Genomic DNA, 15,417 nt, shown 5'->3' on the forward strand with positions numbered 1-15,417 from the left:
CTCTAATTTACCTGTATGCAAACATGTGTTTTATTTCTCTCATAAGGGATAATCCATGGAGAGAAACACGCTTTTCTTCATCCTGATATACAGTAATGTTTAAAAGCTTGCCAGCCTGCTTGGTTCCGCTCCATTCCACAACCCACATTTGTGGTTGTATCTGCTGTCAGCCAGACTTTGTGTCCTAAGTCATTTTCTTTCACTATGAAATAAAAATTACACTTCATCCAAACAAATGGACTTTTGCCAATTACACCACTGGAGGATCGTGTCCCCATATCTTACAGCTGCTTTACCATTTTAAATCATCCAAAAGTTTCAATTCAACCAAAGGTAAATTTGATTTAAAAGTCCAGAAACCAGCTTTCAATAATTTTCTACCTAAATATATAGGATTATAGATTTTTTTAAAGGCAAATAATGTATTTCACTATATTATATAAAATGCCAGCTGTTTTAATGAAATAGGACAGTAACAGATACTTTAGGAAGACCTTTCTTAGCTTTCTTAACCATCAAGCTGTTGCTACAGTGCTAGCTAGAGTTGTCATGACTGTTCCAAGTGGAAGATCTACCAGTGTGTCATGACTGGTGTTGCGTTAGTAAATACCATATGCATGTTATTTTTGATTTCCTAGGAAGGTCTAAGGAGAAAGTATTTGATGGAAATATGTTTAGTCCTGAGCTTAGTTTCACCTTCTAGTAGAATGAAAATTAAAACTCACCTAAACATAGAAGAAAATGCAATCAAACACAGCTGAAGGGTTAGTAAAAAGTGTTAAAAACATTATGTGAAAGTTTTAATTACAGAGAAAAATTATAAAATACTCAGTAATTACAGTATATTGATTCATTTTTTTTTCTTGAAACGCTAAAACTATTTCAACACACGCTGAATCAATAAACATAATTAAAATATGAGCTCATCAAAACAGTAATTAAATGTACTTAACAGCTTTTGTGGCTTTTCTCCATATGGTTACTGTGGGAGCGTGAATCTGGCTTGCTAGATAAATGTAACAAAATAAAGTGAAAGCCTGGGAAAAGATTACTGTGGTATCATAAGCAAATACAATAAAGTCTAGCTGTATAATAAGTTCCAATAAATCAAAAAGTTGACAAAGGAAGCAGTGTTTACAATTATTAGAGAGAAATTTTGGATGTTTTATATTTTTATGGGATTAACACTATCATGGACTCAATATAGAAGCCAAATCAAATCTTTTTTCCATCATTAAAGCTGTTCTACTAGAACATTTTCTGTTCAGTGGAAGATATTTTGGAATGTTATTGACTGGCTGGTGTTGGTGACAAATCATTTGACAGCTGTCATTCAGGGGGCAATTCAGATAAAGGACCTAATATAGCTGCTTTAAGTTGCCCTTTGGAGCAGCAAATCTCTCTTCAGTGATTAGATAAGGAGCATGACTGCCAAGCAGAAGTAAATTAGACACTTACTTAAAGTAGGGTGTGTGAATACCTTTTCCCCATCTTTCTCCTACCTCCTCTCTAGGTATGAGTAAGTGCAGTGTCATGAATGATACAGAAAAAAAAAAAGGATATTATTTTTTAAAAAAGAACAACAACAACAACAAAAGAAGATGAATATCTCTGGAATTGTTTTCTTCAGAAAACTCCATGGGAACCTACAGGCTAACCTAGGTCCTCCTCCTCTGCTGTCTTTTTTGGAAATCTCACCATCTCTCTCTGCTACATCTTCTGAGATCTTTGAGAAGTATAGAGCATTTAAATGCCATTTGAGCATCGCTTCCATAACAGGCATATGCAGATCATATGCAGTGCATATATCTTGTACATAAAAACTTTTCACAGATGTTAAGGAAACCCTTATCACCCAATATGCCCTTGATAGAATTCTTGCCAGAGATTTACTATCAAGATATGAAAGTAATCAAGGTAGATATTGTGTAGTAAAAAAACCAGAAGCGTGAAGATGTAGTGGGGTCATGCCATGTCTACAATGAAATAAATGAGATAAATATCTAGAAAAAGTATATTTCTAGTGCTCAGTATTCAGGTACTGTTGATGTCATTGGACATATAAATAAAGCTATTGCTGCCTTTTGTTTTCTCTAGCCGTCTCTTGACCTGAAAAAACAACCAAATCTTACAATGCGACACATAGCAGGGTATTGCAATGATATTTATAATTTTCTCTATAGATTATGGCCACCATCTTTCCTCATATCTGAATTTTTTTTAATTTGAACTTTCATTTTTAAAGTTTTGTTTAAATCTACCCCCTAAACCCCTAAAGCCAACTAAACTCAATGAAACAAGGCAATAGATTACAATATCTTATATATTTTTCCAAAAACAGTCACTAGAGTTTCTTTTCACCCAGGTCAGGCCTAATCATACAATAATTCTTCATCACCTCATAGGCTGAGAAAACAAAATGCTTTATGATTGTGAAGCAGAGCAGGAAGGCAAAGAAAATAATTTACTGTGAGGTTCCATGTATATAATCACGGCTCTTTCTTTGCTGTGTAGCATATCATACCTGAATATTTTGCTGATTATTTGGTGCTTTTGTGTCTTTTCTCTATGAAGAGAGTTTGTATGCTATAGTGAGTCTGCTGCTTAGATGGAACAGGAAGGATTTGGGCTACGAAAATGGAAGTGCTGAGTTCCATTATCAGAGATATTTCTGCAGCCTGGAAGGTTACAGAAGTAGAACATCTGATGATCTTGGGATGGCTGAGAAGTCTATTCCATAGCGGTATTATTATATATCTCATACAAAAGTAAGTGCATTGTGGCTTGGAGTCAATAACTGCTTAAGAAAACAGCAAGATTTGGTAGCTAAATGGCATTTGTGAAAGAAGGAAGCCTATTAAGGTTGAGAATATGCCTATTAAGGTTGAGAATATCCTCTCTCTTTCCCTTCTAGAATAAGGCACAGAGAACCAAAATCAGTGACACAGCAGCATTGAATCCCCATCCTGTTTTAAGTATTAGTACATTTCAGGAGTACATAAAGATATTATCCCTTGTATATTTGATGCCTTTGGTTCTTCTTCACTTACAGGTTTTCCTTCCATCTTTGTGAAAATTTACAGCTTTTTAGAAAATCATTCAGTTTTTCTTGAAATGATTAATTGGTTTCTTCCTTCTTCTTGAAAGCGTGTAATCTTTCTATAAATAGGACTGGTACCTAACTCTAGAAACTCCAATTGCACTGACTGTTTTAAAGCTTTATGTTGGACTCACATTATGAGAATACACTTAGTGTTATTCTCTAATGACAGAGTTACACTCTATTACATTCCATTATGTTTGTCACCTGAGCTAATGAAAGGGCTGTTTTTTTCCAAAGGTAGCTAGTTGCTCTAAAGAGCACAGCTGAAGGATAGAGGTATATAACTCATTCACCCTCAGAAGTATTTAAACAAAACCAAAATCCTTCAAAATCCTATTAACTTTATCACAGTAAAGTACTCATTCCATAGGGTACTCTTCGAAAATCATAATCAGTGTCTCTGTCTTTAGACACCTTTTAGAAATTTTGATATAACACTTTTAGACCTGAAGAATAGAGAAAGTCTGCCTGAGTATGATATGCTAGAGTATCTCTGTTACTGGCCCTTACATACATTGTTTGCTGTTTCTAATTGAATATAGCAGCATCCTATTGCCTCTTCTGGATGGTGCTATGAATTTATTGGACTCTGCATCCAGTTTTCACATCTTGTATTATGTTACAGAATCACAGAATCACAGAATGGCTGAGGTTGGAAGGGACCTCTGGAGATCGTCTAGTCCAACCCCCCTGCTCAAGCAGGGTCACCTAGAGCACGTTACACAGGATTGCGTCCAGACGGGTTTTGAATATCTCCGGAGAAGGAGACTCCACAGCCTCTCTGGGCGACCTGTTCCAGTGCTCTGTCACCCTCACAGTGAAGAAGTGTTTTCTCATATTCAGATGGAACTTCCTGTGTTTCAGTTTGTGCCCATTGCCTCGCGTCCTGTCACTGGGCACCACTGAGAAGAGTCTGGCTCCATCCTCTCGACACCCTCCCTTCAGATATTTGTATACACTGATAAGATCTCCTCTCAGTCTTCTCTTCTCTTCTCCAGGCTAAACAGGCCCAGCTCTCTCAGTCTTTCCTTATATGAGAGATGCTCCAGTCCCCCAAACATCTTCGTAGCCCTTCGCTGGACTCTCTCCAGTAGTGCCACATCCCTCTTGTACTGGGGAGCCCAGAACTGGACACAGTACTCCAGATGCAGCCGCACCAGGGCTGAGTAGAGGGGGAGAATCACCTCCCTCGACCTGCTGGCAATACTCTTCCTCATGCACCCCAGGATACCATTGGCCTTCTTGGCCACAAGGGCACATTGCTGCCTCATGCTTAACGTGGTGTTCACCAGCACTCCCAGGTCCTTCTCGGCAGAGCTGCTTTCCAGCAGGTCAGCCCCCAACCTGTACTGGTGCAGGGGGTTATTCCTCCCTAGGTGCAGGACCCTGCACTTGCCTTTGTTGAACTTGGTGAGGTTCCTCTCCGCCCACCTCTCCAGCCTGTCCAGGTCTCTCTGAATGGCAGCACAGCCTTCTGGTGTATCAGCCACTCCTCCCAGTTTTGTACCCTCAGCACCATAAACTTTGCTATGTAAAAGATCAAGAGTCAGAGTTGGTGCGCTTCTCTTCACTTCTTCAAATAGGAAGTTGAGAACCTTAACTAGATGGCAATCCAGTTTTGTGTGAGTGGGAACCTGCTGTTTTGCTTACCATTTGACAATTCTTGTTGTGAATAATCCTTTCTTCTCCACTTGGCTTATCCACAGCAAGTAATCATGGCAGGTTTAAAAAAAAAAGAGAGAGAGAGAAAGATAACACAAACAAACCAACCGGAATTACCAGAAGCGATAGCAAGAGATGACTTCTCTGAGTCCTCATGTAGGGACTAATCTGTAAATTGCAAAGAAGGAGAAGGAAGCGTAGCAAAGCTGGAGAAGTCATCTGCACAAAACAGATTCTCATGTAGATACTGATGTCACTAAATACAGAGTCTCACAAGAAGCTGAGTAGCTGTAGTAGCAGCAACTTTGTATGTAAATAAGGTTGCGAATGATGTAAAAATCATTTTTATCATGAGAAGCTGTGCTACAACCAGGACACTTATCCTACTCATTCCACATTTCACGAATTCTTCCTCCAGCCTACTGACAATTATATTTCAAGACAAACCAGATTAAAAATACAGGGCCCAATTCCTGCCACACCACATTTGACCACATATAGAGGAGCAAGAAGGCTGTGTAAGAACAGCATTAAATACAGGGCTTCATTCTAATCAGTGGGAGATTTATCCCTGTTGATATGTTCAATGCATTGAAAAAGTCACATATCGATGTGTAAAAGGCTATGCATCGAGTCTACAGAACACCTTCAAAAGAGTAGTGCAAAAGTGAAGGAAAATTCAAGCTAACAGAATGACAGCTAGTGAAGAACCAGTTGAACATTTTAGTCATCTGTTAATAGGTTGTCAGCTGGCACAAATAACTATTCCTTTTACCTGGAGGTCACTTTCATTCATACCTCTCCCTCCCCCATTTCCCCAGCCACTCAAAATAGGTCATCAGGGAAGGGGAAATCAGAGTGTTCCTGATTATAGGAAGAAATCAGAGAGGGTACAAAGTTTCACTTAGCTTTAGATTAGTCTAAATTAAATAGAGTGGCCTGGTGAGGGGTCTCAGCCTGTGGGGCAACCTGATAGTGAAGCTAGAATCACAGTCTATCTATGTTCTAAATTGATGGCAATGAAAATAATACTCCCCAGACACAAAAGTACACTTGTTTTCAGATTAATGCAACCTGAATGTGAGCTTTTCATCTCCTTTCTGAATGAGTTAACGTGTGCTCGTTTGCCTTGGCCAGAAACAGAACTGCAGTTTCATTATTTTGAAACTTATTTGTGCTGAATTCCATAAGGCCAGTAGCTTGGGAAGATGAAAACAGCTTTCCACAGGCTCTCATTTTGGGAAAAACTTGTTGCCCTGGGTCGCCAAATGCATTCTCAATGAAATCCTCCATTTGCATGTTATAATAGGCTGTAGTTGAAACAGTGAAAGTCTCACTGCTCTCAGGCCTGATCCAAAAATCTCTGACGGCTCTCTGAAAGGATAAATGTCACATTCAAAAAAAACCCCCCCAAACAATCTATACCACTCACTGAGGAGCTTGAGAGTGCTGTCAACTTGTACTAGCACTGCATGTTTCCTCTTGTTACAGAAGTGCATAGCTATCTGTCATTAAGTGCCAGATCCTATGCTCATATCAATTAGTTCCTGGAGTGCATTGTCAATTAATATGTGTAATGGATGATGATTTTACAAATGCTCTAGCTTCATTTTGTGTTTTCTAAATTGTTAATAGTATGGAATTAAAATATTCTTGATTAATACAGTAACAAATTGTTTGGTACTTACAGATATTGCCTTTTCATTAGTACAACTCAGCATATTTTTCTTGCTTATCTGTGGATAGAAAATGTAAGATAGAAGATAATTGTAAAATACATTTTTTAAGATAAGCCTGTTCCTACTGCTCTTTCTGTGAATGGAGAAACATCACAGCAATTTACACACAGATGTTTTTGTTAGAGTTATTTCAGTGTGACTCACTCTCTTTCAATGGAACAGAAAACTGAAAAAATGAATTAAAAAGTTGGTTCAAACAGCCAAAGCACCATAATCAGTTCATTCCAAAGATACATTTTGATACTCTCAAAACATGTTCAGATGTTCTGGCAACACCTGATTTCACAAAGTATTTCAGTTCTGACAAAAATGTGTGTTCCAACAGAGCATATCTTGTACATGGTTTCATTGACATTCCTCCAATCTGCTGGCATTTTATATTTCTCATTAACAATAGGCTGTTCAAACAAATGGGACTTATTTTTTAAATGTTTGTCACTATTGTTATAACTCTGTGCAAACAACTGTCTTTAGTCTCAGCTGGTAGAAACTTCCCAAGCACAACAGATATCAGCATTGTTGAATCAGAAGTACTATCCTTGGCCTCGTTTGTTCATATACCTTGATCAAATCTCTCTCTTCATCCAAGCATTAGTTTGCTCTCTCCCTACTATCTATGTCTCTGACTGCAGCTTCATCATGAAGAACACTAATTCCATAGGCTCAGAGCAAAAGTAAAGTACCAGGACTGTTTGTTCCAAAATTCTTGACAAATTGCAACTGGTTCATTAAATTCAGCCTAACTAAAATTTTCCTTGTATTTTCATACTGATACTGTAAACGTCATTCCTGGACACTGAATATTGCCGTGCACTCATAAGCATCTGCTTGCTGTCTCAACAACTGGCTGTATATTGAAAAGAAAAGATGAAAACCCTACATTATAAAAAATTGACTCTGTAAACTCAAAAAGTCATTATGATCCTTGGAAGACAGCTGTTAAATGATCATGTTTTTTGGTATGATACATACAGTGATAATATGTGTGGGATAAATTGAAGAACTGAGAAATAACTCTTTCTTTCCAAGCTATGGAATTCCTCTCACACAGTTACACTGCTGTTCAGTCAAGGAAAAACAGTATCTGGTTTTGCATCAGTGAAAACCCAGGCTAGAAATAAGAACATTATACTACAGGACAGGAATACAAAGACACAATGCAAATTCCTTTACTGGTAAATCACAGAATATCTTACTTTGAGATCACAAATGTTATTCACAAATATATAAACTGAGAACATTTTAAGAGGTTTCAGTAAAGTATTAATCTATTGTGGTCCATTTAGTGAGCGCCCCATATCATAGGGTACATTTCATAGTTGTCTTGGCTGCAGACAAATCATGAAAAATTGTCAGGCATATTTTTATGCATTCATAAACAGAACAGATCTAAATTTAGATTAATAAAAACACTTCATTTCAGTACAGAATGCTTAGAACAGAGTATTTTTAACAGTCATGTAAAACATGAGGCTTGAAGATCATCTTAGCATGATTCTGGGATGAGCTGACTATTCGCTTTTGGCTTTGCCGCTTACAGGTAAGGTCACCCTATTTCTCATTCATGTCACTAAAACCCTCCGATCAGAGTACATAATCACATCCCAAAACAAGGATCTCATTTTGATGGCAAAACAGGTAAAGCAAAATAAGCTAAAACTGGTGGAAAACATAACCAATGGTATCACTCCAAATGTTACTTGAGTTCTTAGTTTGAGAAGATGCATCCAGATACGTAAGAGTCTCCCTCCGTCTGTGGGGTTTTACCAGCATTCATATTAGTGAACCATTATGACTTAAATGATCCTACCCAGTTTATTCTTTTAGACTTCATTTTAGCAATACTTAAAATGAAAACTGTGCTCACAAATAAAAATGTTAAGACTTTTGAACTCACTGGAGCTTTTGAACACTGGTTAAATTTAAAAATCTATTCTGGTTAAACATGAATTATCATTTTACTTATGGAGTACTTTTAAAAAATATTACAAAACAGAAGCACTGTAGAATTACACAGCCATCCACTAAAGTGAGAATACAAATTCCCCAATCTAATAGTTATTTGACTGAGCTAATATTGAAACACTTAATAGCATTTAAACAAAAAATGTTGAAATTTCTTTTAAAAGTAGTATTCTGATCATAAGATTTAAATTATCATATTCATTAGAGATATCCTGTGTTAGGAGTGAAACTCTAACTTTATAGTGAACCAAATTGACGCACAGAAATATATTTGCCTTAAAAAGAAGATAGACACTAATGTGGGATATATTGGCAGACTGAAATATTCTTTGTCAGGGCTACTGTGTTTTTCCCCAGAGCAAGTTATCATTTAACTTTCTACCTTCTCTATTAAAAAGACAATCAATATTTTGAAAGAATAAATTAAATAGTAGCTTCAAACATGACAGAAGCATGGCGGCAAGCAGGCAGAAAAGGCACAGTCATACGTCTTCATTTTCATTCTAAATATAAATGAAAACATGAGTGTTTATTTTTCAGCCTGCAGACCAAAGCATCTAATTGATCCTGCTTGGGAGACAGGGTTTGAATAAAGGGCCATTATATTTTGACGAGATACACAATTGCCTTGAACTTGCCAGGAGTTCAGGTGTGGGTATATCTGTACCCCGAGCGCTTGCAGGAATGTCAATTTCTGCGCACTCCTGCTCATGCATCTGCCTCGTGTAGCCCTTGTAGGGACCGGCTCTATTTCACCAGAATAACTTCGCTATTCATGAACAATAAGGTTCAAATTGTACTTTTCTTTAACACAACATTAACTCTCAAAGAGCTGGAAATTCAGTATTCTGTTCCCTAAGCTTAGATTCCAAATCAGTCACTGAGAACATTATATGAGCAGTAATCCCATTAAATATATCATCTTGCAAATATCTAAATCCAGTTAATTAACTTGTATTGCAAAAGAACTCCAAGATATAGTTTTCAGTGAGCAACTTCACATTTTAGGTTTCTAATTATATCAAAAGTAAATTTCATATCTCCTTTTTATATAAAAATTAGAGTTAAATCATCTAAAAATATATAAGAGTCTGCAAAATAGGTGCTATAGACATATAGAAATTTAAAAAAAAATCTGAATACAATCACAACTGGCTGGTTCTTTATTAAACTCTTATCATCTTATAGAGAGATTATATAAAAGTTTGAAAATGAGGAACATTATCTGAAGAAAGTTGTAAAATATGTTCCACTCACTAGCTCAACAGGAACAAATGACTGAACAGGTAATAAATGAAGTAATATTGCATGACAAATGCAGTACTACAATTATTGTATTAGAAAACTGGTTTACTAAAGGCTAGCAATGGTGACAGGACCAGGCTGGTAATGAGAAAAATACCATAAAAAATTCTTTGCAGCCTAAAATTATTTTAAAAAGGATGGATAAAAAAGATATGTTTAAGAAACATGAACTAAACCATTTTCCTTTTATTACTTCTGTAGTTAAGGATGAGACATTCTTCCAGTGAGGATATATTTAAAGTAAACTCCAAAGTTATCATTTAATGTGATTTCATTTTATTTACAAACAAAACAAAAATAAAACCAACAAAAGGCCACCTCAGACTACCTCGAGGTACTGCTCATTAAGTTCTTTTCTTAAAGTACTCACCTATGATTTCACCTTCTTTTCCAAGGGTGTCAGTGCCTCACTAAATCACCATAAAAGCTATGTTATTCCACAGCAGAAGCTACATCCATCTGTAGGATACTGGAGGGGAAGAGAGGAGGCCAAGTAAATCTTCTCAGCGTGTTACAGAGCAGAATTCTAAGCAGGGATCGGATATGAACAGATGAATGCAGTATTTTAAGGGCTGCACATAATGATGTACTTTTTGCTTTCAAAAGAAACAGTAGTTGGTAAATTAAAATATTTAAAAATACTTTAAAATACCTTGACACCACTCCAAGTTTAAAAAGAAAAATTCATTCTTAAAAGCTTTCTTAAAGTATTCTGATAACATACAAAAATAAGGCACATGGCCTGAGCATTTCACCTTACGGGCCTTTGCAAAGGCATATTTTGACCCATAAGATTCAGCTGAAAAACCTATTTCCCCAAAGTTTCTGTGCAGTGGAGGACAGAGACTCAGGCTAACCAGCTAATTCAGACAGAAAGCATTCCATATGCTAACCAGTCTTTCTTTCTCTCAACCCGTCCCCCAGGTCTGCTCAGTATAGGATTATATTGGGCACTGTCTCTCATGGTAAAAATAGTTATTTTTTATTGCAACTCAATATTTTTCATTGCACCATGTTCTCTCTCAGATCCAGCTGTACTGCTTTCTGCCGTTCAGAGCCCTGTTGGTCATTACAACTCCCTTTGTTTTGCTGACTGAGCTGCTAGTGTGAGTCAAAGAAGGTGAGTTAGCTTGAATGATTTAAGTTGTAGATCTTTGCCAGCACAGTTGTTTTCTCTAAAAGCAGCGTAGGGATCATTCACATGAATAGCCCAGCTTATGGATTGAAAAGGATGTGTATCTACACCCTCATGTGAAAGTCAACCAGGAACACGACAGCATCAGCAAGATGAGACACAGATCCTATTTGCTCTGTGGGTTCAGCAAGGTTTCTCAGCAACAAGGAGCCTAACTAATCTAGCTGCTTGCTTTGCTGCAGGAAGTGTTTTCCATGATAATGCTAAAGCTTAGAGTAAATTTCACAAATTTCTATAGCTTTTAATGTCCTGTGAACAGTTTTTTTCTTTGTACATGCAAGGCAATACTACAATTTCACTTAAATCAGTACAATTCTATGAACATGCATGCAGTCACTCATGATTTTAGACAGAACCCTCATCAGTTTCAGATGCTAAGGACTGGCCCCTTCGTTTTCAAAATGAAAATAAGGCCAAAGTTCAAAAAATGGGGCAGAAGAGCTAAACCCTGCTGTCTTTAAAAGCTGGCCACAAAAGACAATGCCTTTGCCTGTTACAATATGAAAGAGTATATTTTTGAAACAAATCAGCCACAGTATGTGTTTTGGTGTTTTATTAATTGAATTCTGCCCATATTAACAAGTGTTACTAGTTTTTTTTTCTCAAATTATGCCAATTATGATTTCTCTTATGAAAATAATGATTCATGTTTTAGATTGAGTTGTGTGAACATGAAATAAAAGCACTATGGAGTAAAACTGAAAAGAATTTTGAATTATTTCTCTCCAGTTTATCTGTACTTCAGGTCACAGTCCACTGACCAATTATCCAAATGGTACTTGGTCTCAAAGAGCTAATAACTACTTAGTCATCAAAGAGGAGCTTTGGAGATTCACAAAACCTTCATTGCCACATCCTCTCTTTACACTGCCATAAGATGTACTGTGGTACTGCAGTGTCACTACTCAGAGCGTCACAATTGGCACAGCATCACAAAGAAGCCACTGCATGAGAATATGGGCATACAATTAGAACATTGTTTTTTCCCCATTGTGGGCATTTATCTCTTTCTTAATAGCTGCCCTTTCTCCTTTTACCCCAATGTATTTGGCTGTTGTGATATCTGTATCTCTGATCTACCTACCTTGCTTAATTTCTTCCATTGAAAAACTGTCACTTTATCAAAGCACTCATGCTCTCTGCCTCAGGCATACTTCAGTACCCCAAATCTCCTTCCTCTAGGCATCTACCCTATTTCATTGATCTCCAGCCAACTCTCATCTAAGCTAAATGCCTGAAGTAGCCTCCACCTCAGAACACATCCACTTTTTTAGGTGGTCCTAATGGCAGAGATGCAGCCTATATAACACTCTGGTAACTCTGTACTTGTGGAATCCACAAGGATCAATTCATGTGCTCCCAGGCTGTTGAAAACAATATGTTGTTCCATAGTGCTGGAATGGTCTGTGGTTTAATGGTCAGCTCCTGAAGAACAAAACATGAGCTAGACTCAGTCTAGAACAGTAAGAAAATAACTTCTTACACTGGGCAGAGTAAGGAAAGGGTGTTCCACTCCAGATCTTAAGACTGCGATCCAAAATGTAGACGCATTTCAGCACTAGGTAGAAATCTTATGACAGCATCTAATAGCATACAATTTTTGACATCTTTGGCTGTACATGCCTGTAATTTTGGATCCACTCCATATCCAAGACTTGAATGTACAAATCCAGGCCCCCAAAGGAAAGAGAAAAGTCTTGCAGTTATGTTATAGCATCATCTGCAGTTTGAAAGTTACACAAAATCGAGAGTATTTTTCAGTTCATAGATGAAACGGCTGCTTCATGAGCTGAAAGCGACCTTGAAAAATATTGTTGTCTGTAGTTCAAAAAGTTATCTACTTTTGACTTTTCAATGGTTGGGAAAATAACTTAGTGCCAGGAACTTCACCTAACATTAACCAGTCAGGCAACAATTAGATCAACACTACAGGTGTAAAGAACATTTCTTTTCCTTTTGGATAGCTTAAGAAACACACATCATCACTTCTCCATCTTTGGTCTCTGGCAGTAATGCAGAGTGGCTGGGTAATTTACTCTTCAGTTTTGTTTACTACTGGATTTTTTTAAAAACTTGTGATTTTTCCAGAAACCTCAAAAATATTGTCTTGACTCTAAAATAAATTCTGCTCTTTTAACTTGCCTAAATATTCAGCTTTATTTTCAGTTAAAGGGTTAATGCCTGTGTTTCACCCTTTTTGGATCAAGTTGTTGAAAGAGGGAGAGCTTCATGCACCATAGAAACCTGCAGTAGTACCCTAATGACAGTATAATTAGAAGTATCATTGTGGTAATGATTCTTTTCATCTGGCAAAAGACTTCAACAGAAAAGATCTCTTATTCAGTTAGCTTCACCTGCCCATTCTCTTACCTCTGCAATGCTCCTTTCCTAGGTCAGTATCAGAAGTTAATACTGGGTGTTTGACAAGGCCTCAGACTTTGTGCTCATCAAACTAATTAAAGAGAAACACATCCAAAGCCTAGTGAATTATTTTACTTTTTAAAAATGCTGCCCATTCATCTTGTTTAAAGATTTACCTGGCTCAGTGGGTTTGATTAATGAAAAGGACAATGGGGCTCTTGTCACTGCAACCTACAGTCACTTGGTTCGGGGTCAGTAGGTTGAGTGAGAGGCCTCCATGTCTAAATTTAGTCTCTCTCTACTTAAAAAAACTAAAGGATTGAAAAGTTACTGATTTTATCAGCATGCTTAGGTCTGGAAGAAAAGACAAGAACTGTCTTGATCTCAAACTTTATTCAACTCTTTTTGGTTTGTCTAAGTTAAATAGAACACAGCAGATCTCCCATGGCTGTTCTGGACATAAGTAGAATGACTTTACAATAACACCAAAACTGAGTCTGAATATTTTGGAAGTAGAATATGTACTCTGTATAAGCTTGAAATGTAGATTCCTTTAAATTTCTACTGGAGACGATTTGTGATAAGCTTTAGAGTAAAATACAAGCTTCCAAAAGTTGCAAAAAGTATATGGTGCATATTAAATACCAGTAAACTTATAAAATAATCATAAAAGCGCTGATCCTGCAAACATTTTTGCATGCAATTAGCTTTACTGTCATGAATATAGTTGAATTGGAGTTTATTATTAATAAAAAAGAACTGTGAACTTTTTTATTAATAAAAAAGAACTTTGGCCATAAGTTTGAAATGAGATGAAAAAAACATTTGTACAATCCCAGCAACAACATGAATTCAGATTGTTACTCAGTTAGTACACTCCATTGTTCTCCTTTGTTTCAAAAGATGGATGCAACCTCCATCAGATTTATTGAACTCAGACTACTTCTCTGGGTCCTCTGTGTGAGCGCTGCTGTCAGTTGTGTTGGGAGCAGCTGTATATGACTCTACCCACTCCTCATCCTTGCCTGCCTACACCTGCTTGCATGCCAGAAAGCAAGTAACTGAGAGCTGTTGCCTCCTTGTGACACAGGCAGTGAGCAGTAAAGTATCCAACATGGATTATAATCTGCCCTCTAGTGATTAATATAGTTAACATTTGGCAGTGTCATTAGTATTATTTATACATTACATAATTACATATGTATTACACAATTATTATGTTATGCAACAATGATAATGGTCGTGCTTTACACCTTTCTAAGAAGTTCTTTAATATAATCAATGGGTTGAGCATCTAGCAATTTGCTGATAATTATCGAGTTATGATAATTAATAACTCCTTCTACTCATATGTTAATAGCTATATAAGACACACAAATCATGTCTATAATCCTAGGACTGCTACTGTCACATAAAGCCATCTGTAAACACATAGTGAGATTGTGTAAAACAACCGTTCAGTTGTTTAATTTCAGGCCACCGTCTTTAGTTGTTCAAATTATTAGGCAATAATGCCCAGATTGTCTCCTGTGAGAGTGAACAGAATTTTTCTTACTGATTTAAATGCCATAGAGGCAGGGCTGGAACACATATCTTCAGCCAAAGCACAACAAAAAGGCGTCAGTCTTTTGGAGAGATGGGCAACAAAGAATAATCTTTGTTCTATTACTGCCTTTGACAAGTACAAGACTTTGTTATTGTGTTATTATACAGTGATTTTTAAGACACCTTGAGGTTCTTTATCAAGGACTAATTGCATCAAGCCAGAATAACTCAACAGTGTACGTCATGGCAGTGCTTCACTGCCCTGTGACAAGCTCTGCTTCAGGAATTTGGAAGAGCCTCTGTAGCTGCCCCAAATGCTGAACCTTCTTTAGGGTAGGCACCATAGCCCCACTGTTACCCTGCTGATTTAGCGGGGCAAGGACTTGACAGAAGGCATCATCAGAGTCTGCCACTGGACCCAGCTGCTGAGTGAATGCATGCTCTGGCCTCATGTTTCATTCACTTTCACCCTAGGCAGCACTGACTCCAGCTGCTGCTAAGTGCAACCGTGGAAACACACTCTCATTCAACATTCACTTTAT

General features: G+C 37.2%; 1 protein-coding gene across 1 annotated transcript in view; it reads right to left on the bottom strand.

Annotated features, from left to right (window-relative positions):
• The window catches only part of RAB11FIP2 (RAB11 family interacting protein 2), a 93,307-nt gene that overhangs the window by 16,758 nt on the left and 61,132 nt on the right, over nucleotides 1-15,417 (bottom strand). Inside the window, exons 9-10 of the transcript XR_010884758.1 lie at nucleotides 10,145-10,243; nucleotides 6,454-6,501 (exon numbers count right to left, since the gene is read on the bottom strand). The gene's annotated coding sequence lies outside the window, so the exon portion shown is untranslated. The remainder of the gene's footprint in view (nucleotides 1-6,453; nucleotides 6,502-10,144; nucleotides 10,244-15,417) is intronic.

The sequence above is a fragment of the Apteryx mantelli genome, chromosome 7 (genome assembly GCF_036417845.1).
Source record: "Apteryx mantelli isolate bAptMan1 chromosome 7, bAptMan1.hap1, whole genome shotgun sequence".
NCBI lineage: Eukaryota > Metazoa > Chordata > Aves > Apterygiformes > Apterygidae > Apteryx > Apteryx mantelli.